Source organism: Anser anser (assembly GCF_964211835.1).
Source record: "Anser anser genome assembly, chromosome: 2".
Classification (NCBI taxonomy): Eukaryota; Metazoa; Chordata; class Aves; order Anseriformes; family Anatidae; genus Anser; species Anser anser.
Genome location: NC_139721.1, coordinates 140,473,808 through 140,492,344, shown reverse-complemented (window position 1 = coordinate 140,492,344; position 18,537 = coordinate 140,473,808). Strand labels below are relative to the sequence as shown.

At 41.2% G+C, this 18,537-nt stretch overlaps 1 protein-coding gene and 1 long non-coding RNA gene across 7 annotated transcripts in view; one reads left to right on the top strand and one right to left on the bottom strand.

Annotated features, from left to right (window-relative positions):
* Positions 1-18,537, top strand: part of FAM171A1 (family with sequence similarity 171 member A1) — an 89,176-nt gene that overhangs the window by 20,842 nt on the left and 49,797 nt on the right. The window lies entirely within an intron of this gene.
* Positions 6,788-18,369, bottom strand: LOC310895149. Its single transcript, XR_014580479.1, has 2 exons — positions 10,927-18,369; positions 6,788-10,750 (listed from the first exon to the last, which is right to left on the bottom strand). It is a non-coding gene; the product is annotated as an uncharacterized lncRNA (long non-coding RNA).

Here is an 18,537-nt window from a genome sequence, read left to right as displayed (position 1 = left end):
ACAGATAGGAAGCTCATTCTCACAGGAACTTTCTTAAGCTTTTTTATCCAGACATAACAAGGTATTCTTCTGCTTACCTTACAGCCCTTCTGTGGGTTTAACTGTTTGTAGAAACAGCACCGCTTTTTTTGTGAGGTTGGAATTACCTTATCACAGTTCATTGCCCGAAGAGTATGTGCTTATTCTATGTTGTTGCTTTGTTAATGACTGCCATAAAATGAACCTAACACTATTAATATTAAACAGCATAAATGTATCCAGTCGTATTCCTGTCATTCATTTAATATATACATTAATGGCCTTGAAATAAGTGGCTTCATGGTGCAGTAACCCACTAGTGTGAATAAGCATCATATCTGTCAGGATTGCTAGCAGAGTCTGAATCTTAAGTTTTTACTTGTGATCTTCTGACTCTTACAACTTGATAAAGGCTTTAGCATGTCTGCAGATTGCACTTGTCTTTAGGCTTCCAGAACCAGTGCCTCTTCTTTTTTTCTTTTTGGTAGGGAAAAAGTCTATCCTTTTATACTTCTTTTGCCATTTTATTTGTTAGAGTTAGAAAACGTCTGTGTCAATGAACATTTATGACTGTTTCCAGCTATTTTCTACAAAGCTGAAATCCTGACAGATAGACTCTTGTAAAAGCTATTTTGGACCTTTCCCTGTAACATGTTACCATTGCTCATAAACTTAATACGAACAGCACTATTATCCCATTCAATATTAAGCTTGTAAAGACTAAACCTTACAGTACCTGTAGTAACAAAACTGTTAGTAACGTTTCATAAAGATTTTGCTTTACATTTGGCATTGTAAAAGCATTCCTGTGTGACCTAACACACCAGCCTTTTGAGTAGATATTGAATATTTTTGCTAGTGGATTTTTATTCACATTTCTAATAATAACATTTATAAAGACTTAATTTTATAGCATTCTTTACAATGTGAGGCAACTATATTACAGTATGAATTTATGTATTTTGGGACCAATAATAAGAACATCTAAGTTGGAGGCTCATCAGTTGTTCGTTACAGAGGAAGTAAAAGATACAGGACTATTGGTCAATCACAGTGTTTTATGAGCCTCCACAGTGATTCTGCTATGGAAAAAGCAGATGTGATTGCAGAATGTGTCGGGTGAGTTGTTCTCAGCAGAAAGGGGGATATTAATGCTGTTGTGAAGACGTTGGCAGCACCTTCCCTGAAATTCTGGCTTCAGATCTTTTTCCTATTTGGAAAAGATGAGTTCAAACATTTGGAAATGCTTGCTAAGTTGATAAATTGAAGGAGAATGTGTCTTGATTAGTGGAGAACCACATAAATAAATAGATAAATAAAAAAGAGAGCTGATTAAGGAAAGAATAACACCTAGGAATTTGGCCATAAGAAAAGTATGCAGGTAAAAGAAATAGCCACTGAAGAATGGTGTTCTGGCACAGCATCTTACTGTGTGGGGGCAGGAGATGTGTAATTACCTTTTAAGATGGAACTTGAAAAGCTTGAACCTTTTTATTACGTGTGTTTCTTGTGGTGGTGAAGGCATAGATTTGACTTCCCACAGGATTCCTTTATGTCCCTTATTCTAATTTAAAACATTCCTTCTAAGAAAATGGGGAAAAAATAGAAACATAGAAAGGATGCAGTAGTGTTATGAAGGTCCTGCTAAAATGTTTTTTCCTTTGCATTTTTGTTGCTTTTTTTTGAAGTGGAATGCTGGAAAAATAAAATCCTGTTCTAAAAATGGCCTGAGGTTACCCAGTCTTTAAATAAAACGTAAAAATCAAAACCATCACAAGAAGTTGGAAAAAGTAACTCTGGTATCTTGAGGTTTATGTTTCCTCTTGTATTTATGTTCCAGTTTATTAAGGATTGTTTGTTAGTATACATTGATAATTTCTGTGCAGATTACTCTCTAAGTCTCTTTTGTCCCTTTTTCCTGAATGAGAAATCTAATTCTGTTGAAAATAATTACATGTGCGCTGAGAGTAAAATTGCAAAGTTATTAATGTGTGGACAAGGGACTGAAAGGAAAAATACTGTAACTGAATTTCAGTGCTGATTTGAATGAGATTTAAATATGAGAGAATTTGGGTTTTTTGTTTGTGGTGGTTTTGGTGGTAGTTAATCGCTAATGCAGAGCCACTTTTGGACAGCAAAAGGGCTGTGTAAACCATACCAAACTTGGAAATGCAGATCCTAATTTTGGGAAAAGTTAAATGGCTATTAGATACCTCTATTATAAATCATTAGCCCTTGGAGGTGTGACTATTGCAGATGTTGCCTTACTGAGTTGATGGAATAAATTTCATGTAATGATGGTTTTTCTCAGCGAACCTGCTTGCCAACTGCCAGACTGTCAGTTTGTGTGTGTTTGTGGTGTTAAAGTCTTAGGTGATAAAGCGGCAAAGGCTGAAGCTTTTAATAGGCCATCCAAGCATTTTCAACACTTGGATGAAAACAGAGTTATAATAGAGAGCTAATTGATGTTGTATTTAACTATGGTTTGATGTTATATCAAGCGTCTGTGGTAGAAAGTCTAAAAAAAATAGACATTTTGATGCAAAATGTACAATGATTTAATAAAGATCAGCTCATTTAGTATACAAATCAAGTTGCTTTTGAGAGGAAGTGGTCTGACTTCTTCCAAGAAGCTTTCTGTAATCATTTGCTTATTGCTATCTGTGATGGCAAAGATGGGGCCACTGGGCAGGTTCTGCACTTGGGAAGATTGTATTGCTGGGTCTCACAGCAGAGCAGCAGAAGCTTCTAGTTTCTATCTATAGAAAGCCATGATCTCAGAAATAGCTAATGTCAGTCTTTCTCCCTGAAATGCTGTACTTTGTTCTGGGAAGTGCAGTCTACTCTGCATGCTCTTTTGCCTTTACTTCACATCCACGTTTTAAAATTAATCATATTTTTTTTTAGCTCAGCTTTTTCTGCATGGTTCTTGATGGGAACAGAACTTGTGGTATTTTGCAAGAATGCTTTGGGTTATGGAATATCCTTCTTCAGGAAGTACCCCCACACAGCTAAGATTGTCCGAGTTTACTGCAAATAACTATTTAACTATTTTCAATATTTTAATTATTATTCAGCCAAAGAATGTTCTGTTTCAACATTTGGCTTGGCAAAATTGCTTGTTAGTTGAAAACTGATCCCAAGTGAAATTGCAGTAGAAAGGGATCCCAGAAGCAAGTTCTTTTTCTGCTGTGTGGCCTGGTCTTGTGTCTTGCTTACTACTCCAGTCCACTATGGTTTGCCTGTAAGTTGATCTTTTCCTACATAGCTGTCTTGAAGTTTCCTATTTTTACCCTTTTTCTACCATTTTTTCTCCTTCTTTGCTTTAGGTATTGGTTGGACCTCAACATAGCATATAATGCTATCCCACAGCTGCTGTGTCTACCAATCTAAGGGTGGGGTTTTAACCAACATCAGTCTGGACTGAGCACTCCTTTGCCTGGGAAAGACTTGTTTAGCCCTAATTAAAAGTATGGGGGATTATTTTCTGATTGTCAAAATAGCTCCCTCGTGAGCAATTTCTTGTTAAGCCTGAAACATCTTAAGCAATGTATATTGTGAGCATCTCTTCTCATCTCCAAAAATGGGAAATCAAGTGAGAAAATGGGTGTACTGGTATTCCTGCATATGTGAAGAAAATCAGGGTGCAACTCCAGTGTTGAAGACTCCAGTCACTCATCTGTCTTCCCTTTCAACTGCGCTGCCGCCACTGCCACCCACTACCCCAAGTCAGTGATTTGATCTGGGTGAAAACCAAATCCTCCCCTTCTTAGGCATCTTTTTAACCGAGCTCAGTTCAGCAGTCCATACAGGTTGGGATGTGGAGGGAATCGGTGTCCTATAGAGGATTCCCTGGCAGGTTCCTTCTGGAATCACTTCTGCAGAACGTCTCTTCTTGTGTCCACTGGAAACTTCTCCCCACCAGTTCTTTTAAACTTCCTTTATCTAATATAAGTGCTTGACAGCACTGTCAAGACACCATTATCTGTTTTATTTCCAAATGTGTTGTCACTTGTAGTGCTTGTGAGAATATTTTGGCATTGTTCTTAATTGTTCCTTAGACTGCCTGCAGAATTATAACCTCAAATAGTGCAGAAACTCTTGAGAAATGGCCTAACTTAGCATCTGAGTTTATGTAAGATGATACTCTTTCCCTTATCCTTTGCTCTTTCAACGTGCATAATGCAGAGTTGCATAACGCACTTTTTTTTTTTAATTAGGCATTCTTTGTCGCTTTCTTATAAATCTGCAGTATTGAGTCAGTGCCAAAGGCAAATCCCATGTTACATACACTAATGGTCTAATCTGGTGTGGAAAATCCTATTTCCATTTTTTTTTCTGAATGTTTTATAAAAATGTATCTGTTGGCGTAAAGTCTGATTCATCTAAATCCAAACTACAGTAAAAGATTGCTAATTACTTTGTAATAATTGTGTATTCGGGGGCTGAATATAGACTAAGCTGTGTCTAAATGCATAAAGAAGTACGGCCTTTGGGAGTGCCAATATAATGGGCTAATCAGGTGAACAGGTTTAATTATTTTAGTAGTCACACTAGTAAATTGCAATAACTGAGACCCCAACAAAAGATAACACAATTTATAGAACCACTGGTTCAAATTCAGCCCATAGGCAGTAAGTATTTGCTGCTACTATTTAAAAAAACAAACAAAAAACAACAAAAAAAAACCCCACCACCAACAATGCATCTGCTAGAAGCCCCCTTGTAGTGGTTCAGCATCATTTCCTGACTTTGATGCATGTTTTTAGTCAAAGCAGTGGTTGAATGCTGTCACTGAGGATCTACCAGGTGGGCTGTACCTACCCTCTGGCTCTGGATAACCCAGAATTTGTCTGGCTAAAACCCATTTCAAGCACACAAACAGAAATCAATGTGGAATAGTCAATTCTCTGCCTTGCTTGCTGTCAGTGAAAGTACCCTGCATTGTATTAGGGGAGTAATTGTCACGTTTGTTTTGACAATCCAGTCCTATTTTTTGAAAAACCTTCATTCAATAAGGGAATTAATTTGTTTCTAACATTTTCCATCATTCTTGTTATGTATTTACAAGTATAAGATGAGTAGCCAGTTAAGAGGATATCTGTTCTTAAGTGATTAGTTGAGAAGGATGATGATAATTCATGCTCCACTATAGATGTTGCTTTTGCTGTCAAGATAAAAGGTACCACACTTGACAGTGACTTATATTGAGCTTGCCTTTATACGCTTCTGGAACTGCATGGAATATAGATTTTGTTATCTGATAGGTATGTTTGGTTGTTGTTTTCTTTTTAATCTTGAGAAAAAGACCCTTTCATTTGCTTTATGACTCAAGAAGATAACAACCTCCCCCTGCTTCAGTGACTACATCTGGGATCTCCAGTTCTTTCGTACACCAGCAATTGTGTTCCCTTTGGTCTTGTTCTAACCTGATGAATTTAAGTTCCCTGACAAGAGGATTAGGATGTGGGATACGGAAGAGTTTATATTTAAAGTCACTAAGGCATCTATCATGATTCATAGCAGGGATATGAACCTGCAGGGTAGATGTGAGGACTATTGATATGTTTTTATAACTAAGCAAAGGTAAATAAACACACGCCTAAAGTATAAGAATTTTTAAAGTTCAAGCCAGATTGACAGCAATTTGAGTAAAACTAAGGAGTAGCTCAACGGTTTGCAGCTTTCTGTGTAAATGACATTGCTAATGGTGGAAAAGGTTCGTTGGCCTAAGTGGGCCTGGGTGGGCCTAAGACAAGAGGGAAGGAGTAGATCTTCCTATCTGGATAAAAATGAAGGATGTTTAGGCTGATCCAGAATCTCATCTGGAGCCTCATGAAGGTCATCGTGCATCACTGTTCATAGCAGGTTTCTCTCCTACTTCATTTACATCTTTTCTCCTTACACACATGCTTTTTAGTAACAAGCCAGGGCTTCGAAAATGTAATGATCAGCAGCAATCCTGAATCCAGGACCTAAAGCTCTCCTTGTAAAGGTACTTCCTGCACGGTTGGAGAATTGCTTAATAGGATCATGAGGGTGCTACAAGGAGAGATTTCTGTGAAGTAGCCATGACTGTTAATGTTCATTAACATTCCTCCGATCCAGACAACGTTGCCATATTCAGATAGCAAGGATAAAGTTGCAAAGCAAGGGAGATGCTGAACTGATAGACATGCAGACTCTTTAGATCTAACCAAACGTCTCTGGAGAAAAGGATTGCCTTAATGCTTTCTTTGATGCTGATCCTTTTTATGTTATGTGTTGCAATGGTCTGGGGTCCCAAATTGGATGGCATCTGTGTACTGTTGCAGAAGGAACATGAAGTAATTCTGATACATTTGGATATGGGGTTCTGTCCATTGCAAATTGTGGCTTAAAATACCAAAAAAGTGAGCCGTTTAAAAAATGGAAAAGTAATGGAATTCTACCTCAAAATCCTGTGTGCTTTACTTGTATGGGATGAATTGCATTGAGGCTGTTTTTCAGCGATGCATGCCAAGAGAAAGTTTCTGTCCTCAGGAGAAGGAAACTGCACATCCTTTCCTTGTGTCCCTTTTCCCTACCCAGGGATAAGGGATTGGGAGCCGCAGTACTCTGATGTAGTGTATACCTGGGGGAAAAACAAAAAACAAAAGCCCTGTCTCTTCAGGCAAATATTGATGCAGGTCATTGGGGAAAAAAAAAAATCTGAAGAAATAAATGGCACTTTCTTCACTCTCATAGGTGGTTTTCCTTCCACCCTTCCAAAAATAGGTTGCCTGAAGTCACACGAGCCCTATAGCTTGTAAGTGCAGACTAATGTCGTTAGGGAGCCTTTCCTAAGTTGAAATAGAAAGTCTAATTAAAGGCATACATCCAATAACTTTCCTAAATGTTTACCAAATTTGTGGAAGTTTCGGTTATTTACCATCATGACCTTAAATCAGTTAACAGCCTTAAAAATAAATAAATAAAGCGCTTAAAAAACAAGGGAGTGATCTAAGCCAATTTAAGTTGGCTACCCATGAAAGATTGTATGCAGTATTTGGAAAAAAGCATATATGATTAAGCACTGCGGGTTTGGTTGTTATGTTATTCTTGGCAGGTAACTGGTGATCTTTTTGCATCCCCATACAGCCAAGAGAAAAGGTGATACCATGTTGACTTGTGAGCAACCGTGTTTACTTGAAAGTGAACATTTCACTGCTCTTTAAGGCCTGTTTGTGCAAAACGTGCCTTTAATGAGCACGGGCATTTAACTGTAACAGATTGAAAACAGGAGGACTCTCACAGTAGAGGAATTTGTATTTTGAAAGCTTGCCCACTACTATCCTTTGTTTCCGACACCGTGGTAAACGAATGCACTGTTACAGCTCCGGCCTCTGCTTGTGGCTCGGCTTTTTTCGGGGGGAGCGGGGTGGCAGTGCAGGCAGATTAGCTGTAATTAAGGGGATACATTATATTCATGTATAGGAACTGTTAAGTAACGTGCTTCTACCCTCAGCTAACATTTATCGTGTAGGGTAACTCAAATGTCAACTGAAACTGAGGTGCAAATGCAGTCGTTATTGGAAAGATCTAGAGGAGGCATTGGGATGAAAGCACTCCAAGGAGAAATGGAAACCAATTGATTTTAAAAAGTGGTTTGATGATGATAATGTTCTCTGTTAAGCATAGAAGGAAAAACAGATTGCTTTTTAAACTAGTTTCCAGCCTGCCTTAGTGTTATGTCTTTGCCATACTACTCTCTCATTGTATTTTCTCAAAGGACATCTTTCGGCAAGATCACTCTTTCAGGATGGTTTAGAATAAGATAATTTATTGCTGCCCAATTTGTGCGAGTGTTTCTTGCTATATAAAATCATACAGCATCTGCTTTGCTTTCTCTTCTAAACACAGTGGACAGCAAGCAAAAAACATGTGGTTGCAAGGTATGGGACTGTATACATCCTGAGTAAAATCTTAATGCTATTATTTAGGTGTAATTAAAAGGAGAGAACATGTAAAATGCAGGAACCTTAATTTTGTAGGCAGACTTGTTTGTATCAGTATGCTTGTGGATTGACTTAGTGAAGATCCTAGGCAAGCTGGAATTCAACTATCTAAAGACAAGAGTATCACTTAATTTCATTGCCTCCGTGTGTTTTCTTAATTAGGAGATGATTTTCCTGGACAGCGATGTGGGTTTTATGCATTGCTTTCACCCTTATGGTGGTATCAGTATTGATAACAGGCTGAGTAACTACATTTTTAGCCACTTTGTAGTGGTCAGAAAGCAAAAGGAGATAATACCACTGGGGGTTAAAGACTGCTTTGTGAAATTGCCCTAAACTGACAAATAATGGTCTGCCATCTATGACATCTGTTAAATAAATGAACACAGCTGAATTCGAGTCAACTAAAGGGAATTCTGCTTTGTTAATCAGTTTCCCTTTTCCCTTTGCCTACCAAGTACTTCTTAGACTATCTAACTATAAACTTTTTTCTGAATTGCCACATGATTTTTCTGCAAATATCTTCATGTAGATGCATATGCATATTTCTGCATATATCTTCATGTACATGGAATGATTTTTCATATTAATTTGAAGGTAGCATGGGCATTTAACTGGTTTGCAAAGCAGAGTACCAGAATAAGGAGTGTATTTCATGTATTGCCAGTGCAGAAAATGGTGATCTTCCCTGAAGATACTGGATTTAAATGCTTCTGGCAGCCTAAGATAAGTGGTGTAAAAACTCCTTATTATGTCTAAATTACAGGATTTTTATGCTTTCAGAGCTTTATCTGGTAATTGCAGCACTTTGGATCTGCAAAGAAAAGGAGTCAGACTAAGTCAGAAGATGTGAAAGGTAAGTCAAATGCCAGGGAGCAGCAGTCCCACATCAAACAGTCCTATTGCTTTCTTCTGGAGATGAAACCTCCAGAGCCCCGAGGGGCTGTAGCCAAGGGGGAATACCTCAGAGGGGCTGGAGGGCAGCCCAAGTAAGACAGCTGCGGTACCATCGTCCTGCTCGTGGCACTCTGTCAGCCACTGCACGTGGTGTCTGGCTGACAAGGGGAAAGGTGGGTCTCTGCGGAGCTCTGCTGCTGGGAGGTTTTGCGTCAACGTCGTTCTCTATCCTTGGCCATGCTGTGCATGGATGGGGGGTTCAAGCAGCCACACCACGTTGCTGGATCCATCTTGAGGTCTGACGTTTTAATTCTCAAACATGTCGTATTTATATGATACTGAATAAATACTCTTTTTTTTTTTTTTTTGAGCTGGAACCTTCCAGTCCCCAAAAATGTTAGGTACAATGAGATTTTGCTTGCCATTTATAATTAAGCAACCACCAGACAGAGTGGTACTGAACTAAAGTTTGTCTAAAATCATGGTATGATTAAGGCCTTTCTGGTCGGGTTTTTTAGCTCTATATTAATACCATATGATCAAGTGTTCTAGCCCTGAAACAAAGCCCACATGAAGTGGAAACTGTGGTTTCTTGATTTAACTGCAAGGAAGTTAGTCCTCTCTGTCCTTCAGGCATCTGAGCCAACACTTCTATTAAGGGTGGAATGCACAAAGGATATAATGCATAAAACAAAGTTTTGTAGGAGCCACTGCAACTAAGGGATATTCTAATTTTTGGATGTTCCGATTCCACCTTGTCTAGAATCTTTCTTAAGTTGAAGACATAAACTTCACATGTAATTCTTTTTCCCTTTTAGTAAGTGACTCCTCTTAAACATTCTTTCCTTCTACTGCACAGGAAAATATAATTTTAAGATCTGCAATGTGGTAGTTTCGCTAATAGCTGTAAACGATACGAGGGTGTACATTAATAAAATGCAGTGAATTCCTGTGGTGTCTGTGTTTTACTCTGCCTCTGGCACGGAGCATGACAAAAGCACTTGGTGTGCAGAAGCGGGCTATTAGTGCGTGTCCTGCTGTGGTGAACTATTTTGTTCTCCTCCCTGTAACCAAGGGACGCAATAGTAACCTTCTCAGGAGGAAGACTGCTACTTCAGGAACACCACCCACAGACTGAATTTTATACGTTGCAAAATCTCAGCAAGCTATTATCTGTTTTGCTGGCTGTCAGGGTATCAGCTGTGAAACTTTATGATGCAAAATTTTAAAACGCTGTATCCTTGTAGGCTTGTCAAAAAGCTGCAAATCTCTTGCAAGTTTAAAAGCAAAGCATAATTAGATGTCTCCGTGATCTGCGTAGCCTCTCTTTGCCCTTCACCATTCCTGTTATTTGTGAAGAAAAAAAAAGGCAGTATCTTCTCTGTGTGAAGCTGGCCTAAGCCCAAACAGGAACCTTTGATTTCCACTGAGGTTCTCAGTAAGTTTATGGGTCTCCTAGTCGGTCTAAAACCCTGCTGAGAAAGCAAGGGTCTCATGGGAGCAGGAAATTCAAGTTTTGTGGTTGTTTTTGTCACTTTTTTTGAGTAAAGAGAAAGGCCTCAGTCTGTCTTCGGGACTTGTGTGGCAATCCCACAAGGTGTTAGAGGAGGAGTGGTTCTCAGTCCCCACTCTGCTGGGTCTCTGCGTTTCGGCCCCGTAAGGAAGCCCATTTCCAGCACTCCCACGTGGCGACTCCTGTGTGGCTGTGGCAGCACAGCAGGGCGAGAGCTGCCTCCTGAAGCAGGCAGAGGAGGGGTTGTGCAGCGAATATGAAGACAGCGATTAGTGTTTCTCCAGCTTCCTGCTTGTTCTCGCAAGGAGGCTGTCATCCTCAGCCCACTCACCCGGCTGCCAGCCCGCTGTGAATAAAAGAGCCACTGTGAGCGTGCTTGCTGGGGAGGCAGCCTCCCCTTCAGCACAATGGAAAAATACTTGCATGTGGTCACCACGCAGTTCACAAAACACAAAGTCCGTTACTAAAAGGAAGGGGGGAAGGGGGCAGAGGAGGTTAATAGGGCCATTTCTTCGCAGTCACCTGTGAATCGTTTGGTCCCACGTGTAACGCCATAGTGCCTCTGCGATGCCTTCGTGGAAGAGTGATGTGGGAAAGAGCACTCTGGCTGGGCGTGCAGTACATGAGGAGTGTCCAGAGCTAAGAAACTTTTCCACATCTGCTGGTGGTCTTTTTCCTCAAACCCCAGGAGTATTTATCAGCTTTTCTTCCTTGCCTTCCAGCCTGCCTCTGTCTCCAAGTCTGGGCAGAGCCCAGGCTGGAAACGGGAGGGGCGTAGCGAGCCGGTGCACCCCACAGCTGTTCTTCTCTGGGTTAATGCTGCTATTAAACTGATACTCCTGGAATTCAGTTTCATACACATTGCGTGGTTTGGTTTTGGTTTCTTTTTGCTTGTTTGCTTTTTTTTTGTTTTGTTTTTAAGACAAAGTTCTGTGATGGAAGGAGTCTCGTTTTTCACTGGACATGAATTGCAAATACCAGTCTAGGATTCTAGGATTCTATCCTCACTAATAGTGCTTTTGAATCTTAAAAATCCCATTAAAGCAGAAGCTGAAACACTGCGAATCAAGTCTCAGAGTCTGCAGAACTTTGGTGTAATAGTCAGTCCTGCTCACACTTTGAATTGGTAGCCTTGATGCTGTTGTCCACGTGCTTGTACCCTAAAAACATGCTTTTCTGGGGCCTTATTTATGGCCGCCTGGTGGCTGGACACAAATGCAGAACCAAACAACTGTCTGATAAACACTTGGCGTATTCCATATGGTCTCTGACACTTTGAAGTAAAATTGGATTAGTGTGTTAAAATTTTTTCTTCATGTACTAACCATGTGAACAATTAAGAACTAGATCGCTACATGTACACGAACAGAGCATTTAAAAATAGGAGCCTAACCTTATACTCCAGATGTTGCTTGGCTTTTCCCCAAAAGTATGCTGATGACATAGGAGCGTGAATCCCTGCAGCCCCTGGAATCGTGGAGGTGTGTACAGACTACTCGGAAACCTTCATTTTCTGGATTTGCTAAAGTTTGCAGTTTTAGAAGTAGCTTAACCTGGAAATGAGGGAGTCCAACACTTGTCTTCTGCAGCAACAGTGAGCATTTCAAATAAAGCTCTTTAGCAGAAAATTTCTGTGTAAAAGCTAGCAAATATTTTACTGGCTATAAAGAACAAACTAATTAAAAAAAATCATCATCTGTGGTCATTTAACACTAAAAATATGAAGATTTTTAGAGTTATGGAGGGATAGAGAAAGCAGCTATGACCAGCATGTTGTTTTTAAGGGTATTCATTTTGTTAGTTTTCACTTTAGGTTGTGCTTCATATCTGATCGCTGACATGTCTTCCACCACTGCTCCATTTGATTTTTTTTATTTTTCCACCCATAAAGCAATGTGCAGATTTTCTTCACCACTTACTTGGCAGCTTACTGTATGGTTTATGTCGGTGTTTGCAGAAGCCATGTTAGCGTTAGATGCCTTTCTCTTTGGGTCTTACTCTGGTTTTATCCTACAAACGGCGGCGATGTCCCAGATGCTGGGTGCTGTCACACGAGTTGTGCCGAGGCTTCAGACAAGGAGAAGCCCGTCTGAATTTAAGAAGCGTTTAGACTGTGCACTTAGTCACGAGGTCTGAAATTTTGGGTAGACCTGTGTGGTGGCAGGAGTTGGACTCGATGTTCCTTACGGGTCCCTTCCAACTCGGGATGTTCTGTGATTCTGTGATAAGTCCCTCATGTGCCTTGCAGTTCTGGCGGGGTGGAGCCCAAATGGGTTACAGCTACTCCAAATCTTGAGGGAAACCAGCTGCTGGAGTCAGAGGGGATGGCACACTCCTAGGCATCCTCCCAGCCCAGGAGGCAGCCATCGAAGCAGTGCGTCCAGGCCTGAGAGATGAGGAATTTCCCTGGGTCCCGTCGCAGAAGACTGGAAGCAGCGTTTTTGCACAGCTCCGGGCCTGTTGTTCGATACACCTGCACCCCCTGTACCCTGCTGCTGTTTTTGACGCCTGCACGATGTGGATGAATCACCCAGCCCCTCGGGGGGAGGGAGGAGAGGCCTGCAGCGTTCCCCCAGCCCCTGAGCAGCGTCAGATCACGCCGTGTGGGTAGGGAAGTGCTTGTGTCTCTTCGAGCCTGTCTTGACTGGTGAGAAGGGAGAAGGCAAAGCGTTGGATTTTTATTATTATTATTATTTTCTCCTCTGCCTTACTTCTGGCTAGCTGGCGGCCCTGAGCTGGCAGGGTGAGGGTGGCAGCCCGTGGGGGTGAGGGACCCAGAGGAACAGGGGGCACCGTAGGAGAGCACAGCCCCGGCCCCGCTGTGCGGCCGGGCCCTGCGGCAGCACGGCTGTGCGCAGCCCCGGGACTCGGGCCTCTTGGACACAGCAGCGATTAGCCCTGTGCAAATCAAAGACAGCAGTCTGAAACACTCAACTGTGTTTTTTCGTCCTTCCCTGTCCAGGGGGAGATGATATTTTGCATGTACAAAGCCCACGTGCGTAGGAGGATCTGAAAGAGCCAGCTGCTGTAATAAATGAAACGCAGCCAGCGATCCCAAAGAGAGCAGGGAAACGGGAGTCAAAAGGGCAAGGTGTTCTGGCCCAAAGCTGATGCTGGCAGTGGCTGTGCTGGCCGAGGTCACTGAGGTGGGTAGGCTGGCTGCAGGGGATGGGGATCTCATGTTGTGTGATCCTCTGCGAGCTAACCGATTGCTAGAATAAACTTATATGCTTCAACTTAACTTTTAACTCATCCAAATGCAAGGTGCTGCCCGGTCTGCATTGCTTTCACTTTGTTATTGCACTGTTTTTCCTTCTCCCAGCACCTTTTTCCCAAATAGTTGGTATTTGCTTCTTAAGAACCCAAACCAAGAAGCAACCCTGCTGTCACTGTAAGAGACTTCAGTTATCATCCAGCAATTGTCTTCACCCTTCTTGCTTTTACAGATCCTATTAATATGAAAAATGCCACTGATGGTAAAATTTCCATTATAACACTGGTAAGACTTAGTAAGACTTGCTCTTTTTCAGGTGTCATTCATGAGCCTCTTAGACTGATTTGTAGTGTCTAGGGCCTGGTACAAAGCCTGAAAAACACTGCCATGAAATCAAAACAGGCCGATGGATGGATGATTGCTTTCCTTGAAAGGGAGTAGGTCAAGTTACCCATCTGTTAACTGTTGCAAATGAGTGATATATGAGGGTAATTAGGGCTGCCCACACAAAATGAGGAGATGCTGCTGCTTTTGTTGTGAGTCTGCTAGAACCTCTGCTTCCTCCCCCTGGGTGCAGGAGCTCCAGGACTCTTGGGGTGGGGTTGGCACTGTACTCAGGTGTATCAAGTGGCCTTCCGAGGCTCTTCGTGGTTGTACCCTATTATATTTTAAAAATATAAATATATTGAATTTTCTGTGTTTTTTTTTGTACTATGAACTTCTGAAACTTCTGAACTTTTTTTCTCTACTAAATGGTACAACCTCATGTGAAAGTTGGCATGGGTTGTCTCAAAGTATTGCGAAGAGACAAATGTAAAATGTATGTCTTGCTTTTTAACTGTAGCAGGACTGCTGTTTAAATATATTTGCTGTAATTGGTTTTAATCCCTATTTGAGAAAAAAAAGGGGCTTAAGATGCATTACTGTAGTGCAAATGCAGTTATTTCAGGTGTTTACATTTAACCACTTGATTGGAAATATCTCTAGCAGAGCTTACTTTTATGTCTTTTCCTTTAAAAGTAAAAACAAGAAAAATGTGTATCAGTATGCGATGGAGTTTTGGAGTGGGAGGACAGCAGGGCAAAGATACCTAAATACAAAGCAAGGTATTTGACAAACAGCTCCGAAAGCTTAAAGCTGAGGTACTACACGTCTAAATTACTTCAGCAGTTGCTCATCAGGTGAGAGGCGGTAGTTTCAAGCCAAGTGAGACCTCTGCACAGGAGTGAAAAATAACCCAGACCAGGATCCCTGGGTGAGACCTCAGCCTTGTGCACCTTAGGTTGTGCCGGGAGCCTGGGCTGGGGAGGATGCTCTGCAGCTGGTCCTGGCTCAGCCTCTTGCAGCCCCTCTCCTCATGCTCTCCAGTGCAGCCTGGGCAGCAGAAATGCGGGAGCTCTCAAGGCCAAGGCCACACATCTTCAATCTATGCCCTGTTATGGGTGGTATAGCAGGCAGTCCCCAAGGAATTTTGCCAGGAAACCCATCTAAATTGTGGAAAACGATAGGCATGGTACAAAACTAACTTACGGCCTGCAAAGCTGTCTTTTCTGGATGCAAGTTAAGCACTGCATCCCTAGGAAGTGAATCATGAAATCTCACCCACTGTGCTTTACCGATTTGATTTTGTAAAAGTCCTTTCTTCCAAGGGAATAGGAGCAATGGCTCTAGAAAATATGTTCACTGAGTTGCCTGGTTCAAAAGAGATTTTAAGAAATTCCACCCACCACACTGCAGTCTTAATACGGCCGTAACAAATACGAAGTTCAATAGCAGCCTCCAAAGTAGACCGCAGTGTTTTATATAAAGCGTATCCACTAAAAAAGGACAAAATTTATTTTGCTTGGCTTTGGGTACCACAGGTAACATAAGAATCAGCACATGTTTTAAATGAGTGTAGCAAGAGTGTCTGTACTTAGCTGAGTGATTATCGTGCATATTACATGCCACTTAACATCCCAAGGAGTTTGCGGTCCATATGAACATAACCACAAAATATTATCAGCTAAATCTTATATTAATCACCAGAAATACTAACTTAAGGTTTTATTCAGTAATATTAGCTATTAATGATTGTTACTTGCCTCCCTTTTTCTTTATTTAACTACTCACTCAGCTGGGAGCATCTGATTGAGTGGTTCAAAGTTGAAGTTGAAATCCTCTTTGCTCACGTTGAGCATCTTGGCATTAGCATAGCTCAGCCCTTTCTAGAAGAAACTACAGATATGCTGTTTTACACTGCAATTGAAGGCAATTAGAAATCGATTTAGAAATCGATTTAGACGATTAGAAATCGTCTCCCCTGTACTCCACCCACATGTGTGGGTAAGGAATGTTAATGTACCCGTACGATCTGGTTGCAGCTTGGTAGCATTGGAGCTCTCACTGTTTTGCTGTGCCGCATTGGCTGTTACCTTGCAGGAGCGATGGATCCAAAATCCTTTTCTCTTTGTCAATATCCGAGGCACCTCAGCTGGTCGTCAGCATCCTGGGAGCAGACATCCCCTTCCACTGGATGAATGCTGCTGGATTTCCTAACGTCTCTTTAAAATGATGCATGTTGTGCTCTACTGACTGGTGGCTGGACGTCTCTGCAGTGCTAGCGCAGTAGGATGAGGCTGCCTGGGAATTCTGACTGCCTTTGAACAATAACAGCAATCCCCTGGCATTTTACTGTTCCCTTAAGTAATTTGGTAACCTCAAGAGAACAACTGGCCATTTGGGTTATTAGACCAATTGTTGAAGTAAATACATCAGCTTTCCTGTAAAACCGCTTGCTCAGGGTTGTGAGTGTGTGTGTACACATGCAGACGTTGGGCTGGGTGTATTTTTTTCCCAGGGCCTAATGTGAAGAGGGAGAAAAAAAAGTGCGGAGCAATTTTGATTCAGAACATATGTTAAGCAAAGCAGAAAGAATTTTGGTACTGCGGAATGTTAATTTCCCAAATCCCTGAACATGTAGAAATTATCTCGACTTTAAAATGAAATGTATTGCAGTTCAGGGAAGTGGGTGTCAAATAAAGTAATATGTAGCATTAAATGATGCTGAATGTATTGCTAAAAAAGGATAGTATTTATAGATTTCCTAAAGCTGATAAATTTCAGAAAGAAAGACGATGAGTCTGCATCTATATTTTACATATTTAAAAAGTGGTTAGCACTCCCCTAGTACTTAGTACAATTGTTTTTATGCTTGAATGTGCTGGGACAGGTTTTTAATTTATTGGGATGGTTCACTTACAATATTGGTTAACTGTTGTATACGGTTGTTTTTCTTAGCAGTTCTTTCATCACCGTGAGAACAGAATTAATTGCAAACAACAACAAACCAACAAACACAGATTATATCCCTGTGTGAAATACGTATTTTCTTAGCTTCAAGAAGGTCTCTGAAAACCCACATTAGAGTGGTTTTCAGGGCAGTGGTGTGGAGCAGTAGAGTCAAGGAAGCTTTTAAGTAAACGCTGTCATTTTTATTGTAATTAGCTGCACCTTGTACTTTCAGTTTAGTATTCATGTAAATGTGTATGTATGCATAAAGTTAATGAACCCTTCACCTATAACCTTACATTCATCTTAGGTACAACATAATAGAGCATATTTTTCACTTTCAGTATCAATTATTTATCTTCGATTTGTGCTTGTTCATTTGCTTATAATCCCCCCAGCACATCCTGTTCATACAACTTCTGTTTGCAAGTTTCGTGTCCATATGACCTGGCTATTGAGGAATTCCTTCCTCCTGCTTCCCCTGTAAGTATTGCTTGTATGCAGTAGGACTCTTTCCAAACATACAGCTGTTTGCTTAAAGCAGGCTAATACTTTAAAATGCTAGTTTAATGCATGGCCTAAATGGCCTACAAAATATTCCTGTTGATGCCTGCGCCAAGGGAGCAGAGAGCCACGGGAGTGTTTTCAGTTACACGTATCTCCTTGTTAATGGGAAAGTGGATGTATTTGTCAAACCGAAAATGCCAGCAGCCCTTAGCGATAGTGTTGCTGTTAAACAGATGTGTTTTGCAGCACAGCTATAGGAAACAGAAGACACGAAATGAAAGAATCCGAGGGAATCTGTTTGTGGGAGGGAGGTTAAGCACAGCGATGTTTACAGCTATAAATAACTGAAGTGGGTTTGTGCCAAAGTATAAGGAGTAGCCCCTTTCTACTGTCAAATGGACAAACTAGTAAATTATAAGAGCATTTGTCAGAGTCCAGTGCTCTGGGCAGGTTCTTTCAGAGATTCCACGCGTGGAGGGTAAAATGTTTAATACCAAGTTCATTTATTTGAAGATATTTGATGTTATATGAAATTCTTGATTTAGCAGAGTGATTCAAAATATACTGAAATCACAATACAAAAGTAAACTACACTTAGCAAATAGCAAAACAGAGCAGTGGCGTTAAGGTCAATCACACCACCGATGTGATCGATCCGTTACTGCTCTCCATAATGAGCTCATTGCCACAACGCTGGGTGTCCCCACTTGCTACAAAGGAAACGTGGGTTGAAAGCAGCTCAAGCCCATTGCTCACATCAAATTTCTTTTTGTTAGTTCTTCAGTTTTTATACTCTGCGTTGGGCTGAGCCGTGTATGCATTCCCCCATGCTGGTCCAGCAGACCCAGGTTGACGTTCATACTCCTCCAATGAACTCGGGAAGAAACATTTCATCTACTCATCTGCGATGTAGTCAGTTGATCCACTCAACTGACATAGCTGTTTATCTAAAACAAGGGCCACCCCCCAGTCCCATTTGGGTTGAGATCAAGTCAGTTTTGTTTGCAGCAGCTGTGGTCAGTCACACCCTACATTATTCCCTGCACTTCATGAGCACATTGCCCTTGCCAATCTCCTCTGAGCCTTCCTTTGTATGTGTTTCTTGGTTAGTCACAGCATTTTATGTTGAGATTATCTCTAAA